Source organism: Bison bison, unplaced genomic scaffold, assembly GCF_000754665.1.
Source record: "Bison bison bison isolate TAMUID 2011002044 unplaced genomic scaffold, Bison_UMD1.0 scf7180017864341, whole genome shotgun sequence".
NCBI lineage: Eukaryota > Metazoa > Chordata > Mammalia > Artiodactyla > Bovidae > Bison > Bison bison.
In genome coordinates this window covers 2,537,490-2,553,100 of record NW_011494913.1, presented here as the reverse complement: position 1 = coordinate 2,553,100, position 15,611 = coordinate 2,537,490, and positions in this window count along the sequence as shown.

The following is a 15,611-nucleotide window of genomic DNA, read 5'->3' as shown; positions in this document are numbered from 1 at the left end:
GCCTCTGCTGTAACCCGTATTTCTTCGTTTGTTTGTTGGCTGCACCACACAGCTTGCAAGGATCCCGATTCCCTGACCAGGGATTGAACCCAGGCCATGGTAATAAAAGTGCTGAATCCTAACCACTAAACCACAAGGAACTCCTCTGTAATCCATATTTCTGCCTAATTTGAGCAGAATAGGCAGCAATGTTGAGTGTCAATTATGGGGGAGTATGTTACTTCCAGAGACATTCTTTTTCACTTCTGGGGCAAAAGGATTTTTGATCTTCCATTTACCTTGATTAGGTCTCATTGTGCTGGGCTCACAGGAACATGACAGGTCTGATTACAGGAGAAAGAATCTAACCATTGATTGAGGAAGCTACTCTGATGTTGGTCTGGAGTACACACACCTCTGTGCTTCATCTTTGACTTGTCTTCCTCCTCTCACATAGAGCTTGTTAAAATGTGACTTTTAATCTTCTAGTGATCTCTGAGAGACTATTTTGGCGGCAGGTCTGGGGCATGTATATCATCTTTTATACTTAGCTATTCACTCGATGTTTAGAATAATTTCGCACATACCCTATGCCAGGACAAAAACAGGAACTGGAGAGAAAGGAAGAACAATGTATATGGTCATATCCTCATATAGCTCACTGGCAGCAGACACTGGGTTCCAGATAAAAACAGTCTATCATTATATAATCATGGAGCAACAATGCTCCCTAAAAAGAAGTGGCAAACTACCTATAGCCATGACTTTTGTGAACAAGACAATGTTAGCAACTTCCGTAACATGCACATCTATCTTCTCTCAATAGATTCATGGAACAATATTCTGATTTGTGCCCTTCTTGTCTAAGTAAAAGCAGGCAACTCTGAAACCCAAATGGATATCTAAAAATCAGAGCAGGCCTGTCCCTGTTTGATCAGACTTCTTAACCCAATGTTAACATGAAAACCAGTCACTAAATAGTATGCTCCTTCCTTTGTTAAAAGGTTATGAACAACAATGATCCAAGTTCTACTAACTTTGTGAAATCTCATTGGTTATTTTAAGTGGAAGAAAAAGAATTAACACCTGGTTTTTTTTTTTTGGTAAAATTTACACGAAAGCCATTTGGGGAAGGGTGCTAAAAGGCCAATGAGTATATTTAACCAAGCCTGGGTAAACACTGGATTACTACCTTTCCATGGATGGGTAGAAAATTAGACAAAAACTATATGAAGGAGAAGTTTCCTATGGGTAGGACATGATTGTAATCTCTGAATGAAAAGAAACAAGAGGTGAGCCCTATAATCACCCTACCTTTCTGAGCCACTTTCCAGAGAATGACTTCCTAGTGGGAGAGAAGGACGCCCAATCACACAACTGTGGTCTCATTTCATTGAGGACAGAAATTCATGGAGGCCAAGGCAGCTAGAATGTCCAGGGCAGATACCAGAGAGAAAGAAGTCACAAAAAGAAAGAACAACAGAAATATTCATAGGTTTCTATTTGAATCTTTGTCTGTTCTTTGTTCTTTTCCTGGCAAAAAATAATAACCAAGGGCCTATAAACTAAGCAGTTGTCAGACTACACAGGGATAAGCAACTTACTAGTTCCAAGCAATGTGGGGAGGCTATGCTGAATATTTGGAACTGAAATTCAGTAAATAACTCAGTAGGGAATCTTACTAGGGGGGGCACTAAACTATCAAACCTGGGAGGAAAATATTTAATGATTTAACAGCTTTATTGAGATAGCATTCACATACCACATATTTTACACATTTAGATAATACAGTTAGGCAGTTTCTCAAAATGCCAAGTGTAGGGTTACCATGAAAGTGAAAGTGTTAGTTGCTCAGTTCTGTCTGACTCTTTGCAACCCCATGGACTGTAAGCCCAGTAAGCTCATCTGTCCATGGAATTCTCCAGGCCCTGAGAATATTGGAGTAGGCTGCCATTCCTTTCTGCAGGGGATCTTCCCAACCCAGGGATCAAACCTGGATCTTCCACATTTCAGGCAAATTATTTACTGTCTGAGCCACCAAGGAAGCCCACATAGTCCCAATTTTTCCACCCAACAGAAAATACAAATCCATAGAAACAATAAAATTTCATAGCAAAATTATCCACAAATATCCAAGAAGTGGAAGCAATTCAAATGATCATAAGCTGATAAATGAAAAAACAAAATGTGTTATATCTATGTAATGAAATATTATTTGCAATAAATGGAGTGAAGTTGGGACACATGCTCCAATATGGGTAACCCATGCAAACCTTATGGTTAGTGAAAGCAGCCAATTATGAAAGACAACAAATTATATAATTTCTTTTGTATGAAATGTCCAGAACAGGCAAATTTATAGAGACAGAAAGTAGCTGAGGGCTGGGGAGGAGAAGGTGGAGAATGAGGAATGACTGCTAATCTGGGGAATTATAAGATGTTCTAAAATTAGACTGTTGCGGTGATTGTACAAGTCTATGAATATACTAGAAAACACTCATCTGTACATTCTAAATGGGTGCATTATATGTTACATGAATTAAATTTCAATAAAGCTTTTTTTTTCTCATGAGTTTTAGGGAGCATAAAAACTGGATATAATACCTCATTCTGTATTGGATGCTCACAAACAAATAAATGAATTATTAAAGATGGTTAGAGAAATTTGAATATGGAATGGACATTATTGAGACAAAGAATATTGAGTATTGACTTAGAAGCGTAAAGATGACATTACTTTTCCCAAATAAGAAACAAGCTAACAACAGGAAAAAAAAAAAAAAAAGGTAGCTAAACATGTATACTCTTATCTACTTTTGGCTAAGTTTTAAAAATAACAGGTAAGTGTGTGTGTGTGTGTATCTACACAAAGATTTGGAAGGACATATAATATAAGAACATGCTATTATTAATTGTGGTAAATTCTGGATAATAGACGATGTTTTTATTTTCTCATTTTTATTTAAAAAAATTCTTTACATTGTATATATATTTATTTTATGATTTTATTTTACTTGTGTGTATAAAAAAGTGCAAAGTATAGAGAACAAAGTGACAACCTCTCAGGCACCCATCATACTGTTTCAACAATTATCAGCAGAGTTTATTCTGTTTCAGTTGAACCTCACCCTCATGCTCCTTGTGTTATTTGGAAGCAAATTAAAATGTTATTTTTAATTCAAAGACTATCATCAACTTGATACTTAATTAACTTGATGTAGGTGCACAGAAGAAGGTCTATTAGGTACATATCAATCTGCAATTGAGGATAGAGTAAGGATGTGGTAGAGTGGGTGGATCTTTTATGATAGAAAAGTATTCATGTAGAATTTTTAAATCATGCAAAACAGAAAGATATCTTCTTTTTAAAAAAGGGGCATTCTTCCATATGTACTAGAGGCATAAGGTTTCCTCAAATTAGTAGAGGTCCAGGCAAAGAAGCCGAAGGGGAACTGAACTAGAAATCAGGAGATGAGTTTTACTTCTATTTCTGTTACCGTAACAACAATATCTGAGTTACTGCTTATAAGGATAAAGCATATTATTCACTCATTCCAATAATCTCTTTGAGCATCTACTATATGGCCCTCATTGTCCTCACTGCTGGAGATACAGTATGAGTTCATTTCCACATGAATCAAGACTCTTTAGTGGCAATTAATGATGACTCCAATGCAAACTAGCTAAACCAAAGAGAAGATGCAATGGCTTGCACAACAACAGAATCCAGTGATGGCCCTGACTTCACATGCATCTGGATTCAGAGGCTATTAGAGTTTCATTAGAATCTAGTTTTTCTGTCTCTCCATGCATCTTCTCAACTCCACTTTCCTCTGTGTTGGTTTCCCTTACATGCAAACTCTCTCAATATGGTGACCTCAAGCTGCTCCAGGATTATATCCTCACTACAGCAAGACCACGTGCTCTGGGTATCACCTTTCCTCCTCTAAGCCAGTTATAGTCCCGTCTCAATAGTCTCTTGTTTTAAATCCAGTGTGCCTCAAGTACAAGGTCTGGCACATGAGCTGCTATGTAGGAGATCAAACTAGTCCTAAAGGAAATCAATACTGAATAGTCACTGGAAGGACTGTTGCTGAAGCTGAACCTCCAATACTTTGACCACCTGATGTGAAGAGCTGACTCACTGAAAAAGACCCTGATGCTGAGAAAGACTGAAGGCAAACGAAGAAGGAGGTGGCAGAGGATGAGATGGTTAGATAGCATCACTGACTCAGTTTTGCAGGTTTTTAAAATTTAATTAATTTCCTTATTTTCATGTTGGCTGTGCTGAGTCTTTGTTGCTGCGCAGGCTTCTCTCTAGCTGTGGGCAGCAGGGGCTGCTCTCCAGTTGCAGTGTGTTGGCTTATTGCAGTGGCTTCTCTCGTTGTGTAGCATGGGCACTCGGGCACTCGGGCTTCAGTATTTGTGGCACGTGGGCTTGGTAGTTGGTTTCCAGGCTCTAGAGCACAGGCTTAATAGTTGTGGCACGTGGGCTTACTTGCTCCATGGCATGTGGGATCTTCCTGGATCAGGGATTGAACCTATGTCTTGTCCATTGGCAGGTGGATTCTTTACTACTGAGCCACCAGGGAAACCCTCTTTCTTTGTGTTTTAAATTTTTATTACGATTTTTAAGAAGTATTAATTTTTTTATACTTTTACTTTTAATCTATTTTCTGAAGTTTTGGAAGAAATCCATGGCCCATTGACTCATGGTGGTATTCTAGGCTGATTTCCAATAAATCATCATTGAATGTTTCCCTGTTGAACTATCAGTGATCCTGCCTGGGGATACTTTGCCAGTACAATCCATGTTATTCACACTTAGCTCTGACGGGAGAAACTGTGCTTGTGTTTTCAGTTATCATTTCAGGGGAAAAATGCTCATTTCCCACCTCTCTTTGCAGAATTACTTTGTTTCCCTATTATCCAATGGAAGGTTGCAGAATAGCACAGTTCTCTCCCCCACCACTACCCCGCCCTCCAGAGACAGTGTAAATATCTTTCTACTTTTTCTCCTCAAGGAGGTATTCTAGAAAGAGAACATAAGATGGTGTAAAATCCCTCTTATCATCTATGAGTTGGGCTTCTTGGAAAGTCATCTGGCCCTTCTGAGCCTCAGTTCTAACAACTCTTAAATGGAGACAGTAACGGACCTTTCCCATAAAGTAGTTGGGAGGAGTATGGAAAATGAGGTTTATGCAGTTCTAACAATAGTGCCGGGGACAGACACATGTCACCTTTCCTCCTCCAACGGCACACCACGCTCAGATTTTTTTCTTTAGGTATCACTTTACTTGTATGAGCATTTCTCTCTCTTATTTTTTCATAAACCCCTTGAGCTTGCTGAATACAAGGTCTTTTCATGGAGAGGGGTTCCAACCAATGACTCGCTGCTTTACAAAATATAATAACTTTGATACTCCTATCACCAAACTATGATACAAACAACTAATAACCCCACTATATTTGAGACTGTGTCATATGATTCCTATTTCTGTTTTATCATTTTACAAGTGAGGAAACAGGTTTGTAGATGCTAAAAACTCTCTGCAAATTCATTCAGCTGGTGAGTGGTCAGCTTAGTCCCTAAGCCCAGATCTGATGACACTGGACACCCAGCCCCTCTGACTCAGTTGCACATCTGCGAAGTGCCTAGGTCTCTGGCATCGCAGCCTGGAGCAGTATCAAAACAGCAGGCTAAGAGGTAGAGTCTTCAAGGTCCCACACCTCATGGTACAGGTGTATTGCACTGTGGGATTGGAGGTGTGCGTGCTCCCAGGGGAGAAACCTGGGCTGCGAGAATTCCTCTCTAGCTCTACAGCTCAGTCAATTGTGTACAAATAAGCTCTTGTTCTAGTACCTCTGTGTGGTGCCCATTCTCTGTTCATGGTCCCTCCTCTGAGGGTCTTTTTCATGTTATGGTCACAGGTCAGCCTGGCTTCTCTGTGTATGTTTTGCTTTGAGTCTCAGGTCTGTGCACCACAAGGACACCCCCTCCTTGCCCTCATACTGCACTGAGGGTTTTCATGTCTCAGCTCCCTTCTTAGCTCTGCCTGCCAGATAGTCCAGTCAAACTCTATAAATTGTTGTGGGCATGTGTTTTCTCCAGTGTTCTTCTGCAAAGTAGCATCATGCGTCATTTCTTGAGACTTAAAATTTAACAGCATGCCTATTCCTACAGTGGGAAAACATTTTATATCCCTTTCCACTGACTTTTTGCTACTTTAGACGTTCAGGATTTCTCTTCTCAATAGCAATGGGTCATTGCAAGCCCTTCCCAGTTGCAAATGAACAAAGTTTGCAAAAACTCCAATCTAAGTTTATAAAACAAGAGTGGATCCCTTAGTGCTGGGTGGAGATAGTGGAACTGCCAGGCATTTATTTGATCCTTAGATCTGGATTCAAAAAGAGACAACAAAAATGCACCTCAGAGCCAGACACCAGGAAACGAGTATAGAAGAACATGAAGCAGGACTCTAAATCCAGACCATGCAACTGGAGAGTCATGTAACAGCACTGTGACTCTGAGAGGTAGAGATGGAGAAACCTAACAGCGGGAGGCAAAGGGGATTAGACCAGGTCCAGCCTGTCCTGTGATACTAGTGAAAAGAGTTGCTGTCGTCTTACAAATGTTACTCTTTTTGTCTTCCAAATGGATATTTGGTATATATTTGTATACCCGTATTAAAGATGGGAACTTTGAGATTCAAGGAAGTTAGATTATCTGTCCAATGTTCTAGAGACAATGAGAGGACAAGCTTTAGATGTCGATTTGTCTGATTCCAGAACTCACACTGATTTTCCAGAGATACTGTATCTAGGGGGCTACACTTCAGTATTATCCATGGAAATTAAGATGGTCTCTAACTTAATGAGCTGATGGGGCAGGACATTCCTGATGTACAGAGTGCTTTACCATGGTACTTCTCAGGTGATGGTGGTCCCTTATAGTCCAAGGAGACAAGACTGGTATTGCAGGAGCTCACACACGTGGATAATGGGTTAGAACTAGAGGGCTTGACCCTGGCTGAGATGTTCTGTTTTGGGCCCCTTGGACCTGGCAAATAGCTTCTCCTTCCTTATTTCCCCACTTTGACGTTTTACCCCCCTTCCAGGCTTCCTCTCTCATACCCCCATAACATGTCTGCCGTGATTGGAGAAGGTTCATACGCTTTCCGGTGTCCCTCCAAGCTTGTAATTCCATGGGGCATGTTCTAAAAATAAAATGAAATTATTCTGAAGTAAGAATATTCATTTGCTCAGAGCTAAGCTTCTGGGGAGCTCCAGGCAGTCACCGACACATTTGCAGAGACCTGTCCCATTTCTCACAGCCCTGCCACCTACTCCCCGAACCTCGAAACCCTGCAGCCTGCCTCTGGAGCCCCGAGTGACCAGTGCAGATTCTATCAGCCTACATTTCATTAAAGATAAAATATACTGAGTGAGGATCAAAACCCAGAAATCTCTAAGCATCCCTAGAGCAATGATGGGAGCTTGGGAGCCAGCAGTGAATGATGGGGGTGGGAGGTGTAGGGCAGGGAGGCTGTGAGAAGAAATTATAGAGAAGTAGATTGTGGTCATAAGAGGACATTCTAATAGTCTGAGCTGCCTGAGGATGAAATGAACCATTTTGGAAGGCAGAGAGTTTCTTGTTACCGAGAGGGCTGCAGAAGTACTTAAGGCGGCAGGGGAAGGGCTCACTATCCACTTCCCCAAAAACCTGACCCCCAGGTCTGCACAAAGGGGACAGGGTTCTGGGAAATAACTACTTCATGTACTTGACCGTGAAAGAAGCTGTTAACCCAATCAGTCCTGTCATCTCCACTCACCATTCCAATCTGGACTGCATGAGAGCAGGGGACTGTTGGGGACTGCATTCCCTAGCATCAGTGAGCTGGGTGGCGGTATTAATCCAGCTTATGAGGGGCAGAGGAACGAATGAAGCTAAGCAGAATATTTGGCAGGATTTGAAACAGTAGGGCCAGCTCTGCTTTCTGAGACGAGTACAAGGTCAAGTCATAGACCCCACTGAGGGGGCGCTGTGGTCCAGGTGGGGGTCTGGAACTTTGAAAAGGAAGAATGCTGTGCCCTAGACACAGATTGTGTGCAGGAGGGTGGAGGAAGTGTTGGCAGTGGGCAGAGTTCCTTTGTTCCCTGATCCTGCCATTGGGCGTGAGGTTCCTACAGAAGGCCGGTATTACAGTGCCCAAGGAGGGGCCTGCATGTCTGCACCCACTGAGGCAGGGCAGACGGGTGCCGACTCTCCCTGCAAGGGCTGGGTGCCTGCGCTTTCTCCTGCCTTCCACTGGAGACCACAGCATCCCACGCCAGAGGGAATCTGGGATTTGGCCAGAGTTGTGTTAAATGTGCTTAGCGGTGTCAGTCCTCAGTCAAAAGCAGTGGTTGTCAGAGTGTAGCATGTTTCAGAATTACCTAGATGGCTTTTTCAACCCCAGATATCTGGCCCCATCCCCACAATTTCAGACTCAGTGGATCTGAATGGGGCCTGAGAATCTGCACTTGTAACGATTTCCAAGGTTGCTGATGCTGCTGGTCTAGGGACCGCCTTTTGAGTAGCTGTGGTCTAAAGTAACACTAAGACAAAGAGCACCCCAGGGAGTGGGGTTCGATTTCCTTCATACCTTAGTCTTGATTTCAGTTACCACGCCAAGAACTAGAGATATCCCAACAAACAAGACAGAATCCCTGGTGTCAGGGACGTCTTGTCTAGAAGTACATGAATGGACTGTTACAAGGCAGAGTGCTGCCAAGACAGGAGTAATTATTGGGAATGATGAGCACAAGAGCATGTGTGCCTATGTGTACTTGGACATACAGTCCTGGGGACACTAGAAAAAGTTTCTGAACCACGTGACCTTGAAATCAGAAGATGATTTTAAGATCAGAAAACCTTACATCAACTCTGGGATCTGCCTCTTGTTAGCTGGTTGACCTCAGGTGAGGTAATTAGGTACTTGGAGCCTCAGATTCTTCATCAAACAGTCCTGAGCCACTCACTACCATGGACACGAGCATGTTCTAGGCATGGGGCTATGGAGAGTAAGCCAGACAGCCTGTTGCTGTTCCCAAGGAGCTCTTACTTTGCCAGTGGCTGTGTGACTGGGGAAGGGATACTACCACACAGAGGCAGAAACAAGATAAGCTGTGTCAAAATGCAAACAAGACAACCAAGACAAGGAGACATGGAGAAGGATAGACGATTTAAGGGAAGGATGTCTAGACCTCCCTGACCAGATAACATTTGAACTGAGGTCTGGTGGCACTAGGGGTAAAGAACCTGCCTGCCAATGCAGGTGATGTGAGAGATGTGGGTTTGATCCCTGGGTTGAGAAGATCCCCTGGAGGAGGGCATGACAACCCACTCCAGAATTCTTGCCTGGAGAATCCCAAGGACAGAGGAACCTGGCAGGCTACAGTCCACAGGGTCACAAAGAATGAAGTGACTTAGCATGCACGCACCAAATGATAAGAAGACAACTACATTTTCCATATAGTAGAGTAGATATGTAAGTTACATAACTGATGGCCAACTATCAACAAAATATGTTTATTATCTTCACCATCTTTCTCTTTATGACACTTACCGTTGTTATTATTATTACAATGATTACAGTAACTATAATGCCAAGAATGTAAGCATATGAGTGAGGCCCAGCAGAGCATTCAGGCCCTCCCAGGCACATTCAGAAAGGCCTTAAGTCAGTAGCCGTGAAGCATAGAGCATTCAGCGGTCACAAATGACAACCCTTGAGATCTGATAACAGATCGGTGGAGTAGGCTGGACCCTGGCTGTTATCCTTGGGAGCCAGGGGAGAAATCTGGGTACCAACGTGACATGCTCATATTTGTGTTTTAGGAAAAGCACCTGTCTTTTCATCTTCTTCTGCTTGTGGCATGGGGAGTGGGGGAGGTGAGCAAGACTGCGCGTGGGGAGATGCTAGCAGTCTGCCCTGGGAGGGGCCGTTGGGGCAGGTGGTGACAGAGATATTTAAGAGCAGTGATGAGCAGCTGTGGATTGGACTGGACAGCAAAGGCGGTCAGGCCATGGAGGAAGCCCGCCGTGGGGTCAGGACAAGCCTCTCTCCCACTTTCCTTTAAATTACAAGGAGGCTACGAGGAAGAGGACCGGGGAGGCAGGGCTTGGGGGAACCTGCTGTGGGATGTCGAGCAGGTGACTCTGCCACGTGGGGCTTCTTTCTGTCAAACAGGATATTTTCCTGCTTCCCAGGGAAGGGTATTGTGAGGGCCGAGTCAGATGGCAGGTATGAAAAGCACTTTGGCAATTGTAAAACATTTTTTCAAATGTGAGGTGCTATTTTTATTACCCTCCACTTCCTTGTATAGAATGTGACCCAATAATTGGATGACAGTGTCTGGCTGCTCCAGAGGCAGCAACAAAGAAGGAGATGGCCTCTGGACCAGGCCTGAGCTAGCCCCCCAGGGGCCCAGCCTTCCCAACAATGCCCTTAATATGTCTCTCATTTAAAATGACTTGCCAGGCAAAGCTGTGTACATCATCAGAGGAAAGGCAGCAGCCTCAGATGATTCCGTGGCTGCAAAAAAATAATCCCCATCAGCTCTAATGGGAGCAAAGATGGCAATGACATGATTACCGAGCATCTTCCCATGATTAAGCTGCATGGGGCAGCTGGCTCTTGATGCAAACAGGCACTCTCAGCAGGGGCATTCCCTGCACAAAGCATTAACGAGAACTTAAGATAAATTCCTCTTCATTGGGCGTTGGAAATGAAAACCTATTTAGGATAAGCCTGGGCGTGAAGCACCGTAGAAGTTATTTTACTCATAGCTGATCCCTTCCTCCACTCCTTCCTCTCTTTCTTCCTCCTGCCCATTTTATTTCCCTTCTTCCTCCTGTCCCTCAGGTTTCTCCATCTCTGACTGCAGCATCAGAAAGTAAATCCCTGAGGCATACACTCCGATGCATTTGCCCAGCAGTTTACTAACTGGGGTGTCCAGGAGAGTGTCAGGCAACACCCTGCAGAACTTCTCTGTGTGAATACTGTGGGTGAGAATCATGGGAAACCTGTGGCCACAGGCACATACTTGCTTCTGTCCCATGGAATGTGGTGCACAGCGGGACACGTGGCTGTTCCATCCTTGTGTGTGTACATACGTGTGCCCTGTGGGACAGCATGGCTTCCTGTCCTCTCTCCAGCCAAGCACCTTGAGGACCTGCCCAGAGCATAGCGGCTACCTCTATGGTGAGTTCCCCTGAGGTTTCAAAAGAATCTGCAAACGCTGACAACCTCATTTGCTGTGAAGGATTTTATATCAAGACTCCTAGAAGGACCACAGCAAAATAGCTCAGTCTCGAATTGCATACACAGTTAGGAGTGTGATCTTCCTCTCTCCTTCACTTCCCCCAGTGATGAGCAGTCTTAAGTGTCCCAGCTCAACTCCCCAGAGCACTGCTCTTAACTTCTCTGACCAAAATCATGAAACCTGGAGGAGGTCCTGGATCTCTCTGGGTACAGACCCTGGACAGGCTCCCCCTGCTCAGAACTGCTTTGCCCTTTATCCCAAGACCTTGGTTGGAATAGGCTATCAACTTCTCCCCAGAGGTTACCGCCTTTCCAGGATCAGACAGCATGCATTCAAGGCTGCACTGTTGACTTCTATAGGGATTGCTGTCCTCGTGCAAGCCTCAGTACACAGCTGGCATTTGCATTAGTTCAATAAATGTTTACTGATTAGTGATTAGTGGGGATACAAATGAAAATAAGACACAGCTCCTACCTGTAAGAAAACCACACTCTAGAGGAAAGAGAACATGTAAACAAATAAGTTCAGGAGATTAAGTGTCCTTTATAATTTAGAGATGTTTGCATTTATGGATCATCTCTGGAGAAGCCAGGGTGGAATAGAGTACCTGACTCATAATTCCTAGGAATCCCACGTTATCACTGAAAATGGCAGTAATATTGCAAGCCTTATTGTGATCTTCAAGTATCCGTAAGCACTCGTTCCATTATAAAGCTCAGGAAACTGAGGCTTAAAGCAGGTAAATGACTTGCCCAAGGCCAAACATTGACAAAGCACCAGAGCTTTAAATCCAAGTCTTACCTATTTGACTTCCAAAGTCTCACTCTACCCCAGCCTGCCCTTCTCTGATTCCTTCCTTTTTGGATGGGGACTTGCTATCAGCCTACAGCATGGTGGAGGGTGACCCTGTTTAGGTCAGCATCATGCAAGACTGTTTAAACTTCTGAAATCAAGCAGCATCAGACATGCAACATAAAGGAACATTTCCTCCATTCAGAGGGTCATTAACAGAAATGAAAGCCGGCAGATCATTGTTATGCATGAGGAAACAACATAAATGGAAAAATCTATGAAGATCACATCCATAAGTCTCTGGGGAATTCGCAGTGGAAACAAATGGGCCAGAGTGTGAAGAGGTAATGCTTCACCAATGGGAACCTGGGAACCATTGGACCAAGCTCTCAGCAAAATGATCCATTCTGTTTGGCATAAAATGAATTATCTGGCAAAACAGAGTAAAGGCAACTGAACCACCTGCTCCTCGACTGTAAGATCTATGGATGAGGGATGATTCTGGAAGATGAAGGACTCCTTAAGCATATCCCTCTGGGCATATGGAGAGATGCTTGGCAGACTCTTCTGCAGGTGGATGGAGCCGCTTGGCCACATCCCTGCAGACCTAGCAGTGTTTGGAGATCAGAGTTTGTTTTACATTCTTCGGGTTCTTTCTGAAGATGGTATCTGGAAGATGAGTCCACTCCAGGGAGCTGGATGTGGCATTTATCATGATACCTATTAGACCAAGGGCTGTTCAGCAAGGCCTGGTCCTTGCTGACAAGAGAACAGTTCCTGGTTGATCAGGGGATGTTTGGTCCTTGTGTGTGTGTGCTCAGCTGCTCAGTCGTGTTTGACTCTTCACACCCCCATGGACTGTAGCCCGCCAGCCTCCTCTGTCCATGGAATTTTCCAGTCAAGAATACTGCAGTGGGTTGCCACTTCTTCCCGACCCAGGGAACTCACGTCTCTGGCATCTCCTGCATTGGCACGTGAATTCTTTACCACTGTGCCACCTGAGAATCATTCTATCCCTACTTGGGCATAATCCAAGTTTCCCCCAAATCTCTACTTGGGAATCCCATCCTACTTGTCCTCAGAAAAGTGTCTTTCTCATGAAGATCTGATTGATTCATTAGTGCCGAACCATCAGCCCTCTTCCTCTCAGGGTCCTTTTGCAGACACTATAGAGTATGAATCACACAGAGAAATTTTTTTTCCTTGCCCATCATCTATGTTCACTTTGTACAACAGCACCAAGGTTTTCTGAGAAGAACCTTAGGAAAGATGATAGTTCTCCTCTTGCTGCTACTGCTGCTAAGTCACTTCAGTCGTGTCTGACTCTGCCTCAGATTCAGTAATTTTATAGAAGAGAGGCTATGGGAAGCTCTATAAAATAGTATGGTTCCATCTCTTCTTAAAATTAAAAATAAGAAATATAATGGTGAATTTACTTTCATTGGATATTTAAATACATGTACTGTATTAAATACTTTTCATAAATTGTCTCATTTAATTGCCAAAGATACATCTATGGACAAAATGCTCTTATTCCCATTTTATAGGGACTGAGAATCAAGGGGCCTACAGGACAGAACTAGGTCTTCACATCCAGATGTCTCTGCCTTCAAAGTCTTTATTGTTTACCACTATGTTCTGTGCTGCCTCAGAACACCTTTTTTCCCCCCAGATAAACAATACAAATGAGAGGATTAAATGCACTGAGATGTACTCAGTAAAGAGCATTGTTTAATTTTGCTTCATCTTAACATGAAAAGCTTTGTTAAGCTTTTTCAAGTACCATTGCCACTACAGAAGGTGTGTCCCTTGCTGACCTGTAGGTTCAGAACAGGACACTCCTGTAGAAGCTGAAGTAGTCGTATGGTTAGTGGTGGTGGGGCTGGTGATATTGATGAGGATAGTGTTTACTGAGAGACTAGTATGTGTGAGGTGTTTTCCATGTATTATCTCATCTAATTCTTACAATTTTGATAAAGAGTAAGTGTTATTATCATCCCTATTTGTAATAGATGAGGACACTGGCAAGGAGACCTACCTTGCCAAAGGTCATCACTAGGAAGTGGTAACACAGGGATTTGAACCCAGACTCACCTGAATTCTCTTAAAAGAAAAGTGTTTGCTTTTCTCTTAAGCAATGGCAGGTCACCTTCCCTGCGGGGGTGGGCCAGCCTCCAACCCAGCAGAGCCCAGTCTGATAGCTCAGACTTTGAAAGGACTTGAAGCTTTTCTGTCAAGGTCATACACACACACGAAAAAGTAACCCCCCTTGTCCATCTGTCCCACTACCTTCTAAAATGCAAAACATCCAAGCCTATGGAAGCTCTGCTGTCAGCCACAGAGCTCTTCTGCAAGAGGCTGGGCCGGGAAGAGAGTCCCACGAGCCTCATTGGAGCAGCGTGGGCATTGTTCTGTGTGGAACTCCACAGACCAAGAGTAGATTAAGGCTCCAAGATACACGAATTTCAAAATTGAAGCAATAAAACACATTTTTTTTCTTGGCTTGCAATTGCCCCTTAACTAGACCATGAATAGCAATTACACTATAAAGCCTAACAGGAATTTGTGGGTAATTAGAGTATGTCTTGGGCTGTGGGTTCTAATGGAGGAACCCGGCTAATCATTGAGTGATTCTCACCCTCTACCAAGTGATAAAATCATCATGCAACGCCTATCAATCACTCAGAGAAATTGTGAGTGTGATTTTAATTCCTGTTAGAGTAGGACTAAGAAGGCTGGCAAGCCACTCTGCCCAGAAGGCTCTGCCTGCGTCCTTGAAGAAGAAACAACAGAAGCAAAGGGGCTCCTATGGTCTGGGAACTAACAGTGTTCTGTCTGTAGTTGATTCACACACATTCAGCCCTCAGTACAGCTGTGTGGAGAATGTAGCTTTACACCCATTGCACAGACCAAGATAATGAGACTTGGAGTGATCTACCCAAATTCATCTAGCTAGTAAGTGATAGATACAGAATTTAAATCCTTATGTTTGATTTAGGTCAAACTCAAAGTTCATGATCATTTAACTGTACAACTGATCAACATTTATTGAGTACCCACTATGGGCAGCGACTTTCCAGACATCATGTGATTTAATACTTTCAACAGGTACGTCAAGCATGTGTTTTTATCACATTTTACAAACTGGAAAGCGGAAACAAACAGGAATGGTGGAAGTTCCTATCCTGGACTATCACCAACTCCTACTCTTCCCATCACACACACACACCACACACCACATACCACATTTCTTTGGCTTCTCCATCTCTATTTTCCATTAACTGAAGCTACATTTTGGGGATTCCCTCAAAAGCAGGCCATGAACCAGCAATACAAGAGATAACCTAAGAAGCAGCACTAGGAGGATGGAGAAATGACAGGAGGAAGGGAAGGCAGCCAAGAAAGGATAAGTTAGTAAGGCATCTATGAATCTCAGCACCTGGGTTTGGCCTCACCAAGAAGTGAGAAAACAGTGTGGACCACACACAGCAGGATTAACTCACCAAGGAACGGCCCTGGGGGAGCTGAGTGTT